We start from the raw sequence: 1,907 nt of genomic DNA, 5'->3' as shown, positions 1-1,907 counted from the left end.
TACCATGCCTGGCTAATTTTTGTATTTTTAATAGAGACAGGGTTTTGCCATGTTGGCCAGGGCTGGTCTAGAACTCCTGACCTCGTGATCCGCCCACCTCGGCCTCCCAAAGTGCTGGGATTACAGGCGTGAGTCACCTCGCCTGGACTTGTTGCAATGCTTTTTGTGGTCTCTCTAGTAATTTGTCCCAAGGTGGCCAATACATTTTTTATTCTTCATTCGCACAAGCTCCATAACTGAGAACAAACAGGAGGCTCTGTCAGCAGGTATCCTGATGTCCTCTCAGTAATTTTTTTTTAAGTCTATGGGAAGCAGGAAATTCTTTATGGTTGAGATGAAGGGAAAAGGGGCCACATAATGGCCCAGGTGGCAAAGTCCCTCAGCTTATTAGCTGTGTAGACATCTATGTGCTTTCCTTGGTTTGGAGAGTCTGAACTAATTTTACTCCTTTAAACTGGTTCTTACAATCTCAAACACCCATCTCTTTCACATACTACTGGGGCCTAGAACGGGGATGCTTATCACTGGATAGTGTTAGCAGCTGTGTGTTGCCAATCGAAAGCCGATTGGGCCCAGTGTGACTGAAAAGATTTTAAATTTTAGCGATATCAGGAAGAGAGAGAAAAGTAATCTTCGTTATTTACTTAATTTAAGCTATTTGCTAAAAATATGTCAAAAGAAAAAGATGGTGGCCGGATGAGGTGGCCTATAATCCCAGCACTTTGGGAGGCAGAGGCGAGAGGATTGTTTGAGGTCAGGAGTTCAAGACCAGCCTGGGCAACATGGTGAAACGCTGTCTCTACTAAAAATACAAAAATTAGCTGGACGTGGTGGCACACGGCTGTAATCCAGCTATTTGGGAGGTTGAGGCAGGAGAATAGCTTGAACCAGGGAGGTGGAGGTTACAGTGAGCCGAGATTGTGCCACTGCACTCCAGCCTGGGCAACAGAGCAAGACTCCATGTCAAAAAAGAAAAGGGAGAAAAAAACGGGTATTTTTTGACTCTAGAAAATAAAACACAAAGAATCAGCAACATTGTAAACAAAAATATAATCCCTGCCTAGTTTTGACAATGACAGAAAAAGGAAGCTTACAAGTAGCTAACACTTAAATTGTCTAAATTGTCTAGTATTAAGGAATAGAACAAATTATACTAAAGTAGAGGCAAAATTAATAAATGAATTTTTTGGTTTTTTTTTTAAAATGGAATTTCACTCTTGCCCAGGCTAGAGTGCAATGGCTCAGTATTGGCTCACCGCAACCTTCGCCTCCCAGGGTCAAGGGATTCTCCTGCCTCAGCCTGTCAAGTAGCCGAGATTATAGGCATGCACCACCATGCCCGGCTAATTTTGTACTTTTTAGTAAACACGGAGTTTCTCATGTTGGTCAGGCTGGTCTTAAACTCCTGACCTCAGATGATCTGCCTGCCTTGGTCTCCCAAAGTGCTGGGATTACAGGCATAAGCCAAGGTGCCCAGCCTTTAAATGAGTCTTAATGTCTTTGAATACAGGCCGGGAGCTGTGTCTCATGAAAGCAATTTATTTTGATTGTCATCTTCCCCGGGGTCTGAAGGTGAGGCTTTGTTTGGTTAACTTGACTTTGATGTCAAATACTGGCATAAGTTGTCCAAAATCCAGCAGGACTTGGTGTCTTTTTTTAGATGAGATACTTGTGCTCAGGAGTCAACTCCCTGTGACTTAGCAGCATAAGGAGCAGTTAATAGCACCTGATAAGGAACTTTTTTTTAATGGAGCTGGAGGGAGTCCTTTAACTGATACCTCTTTTAGAATATGTGATGATTAGGCTGGAGGTGGTGATACTGGAATTTATGATCTGATTGGAAGCTGTAAACAGATTTTATAATCTTGTGGTGATTAATTTTTATAGCTTTTTTTTTTTTTTTTTTT

The sequence above is a fragment of the Cebus imitator genome, unplaced genomic scaffold (assembly GCF_001604975.1).
Source record: "Cebus imitator isolate Cc_AM_T3 unplaced genomic scaffold, Cebus_imitator-1.0 Scaffold444, whole genome shotgun sequence".
Lineage (NCBI taxonomy): Eukaryota > Metazoa > Chordata > Mammalia > Primates > Cebidae > Cebus > Cebus imitator.
Note: the sequence above shows the minus strand (reverse complement) of the source record.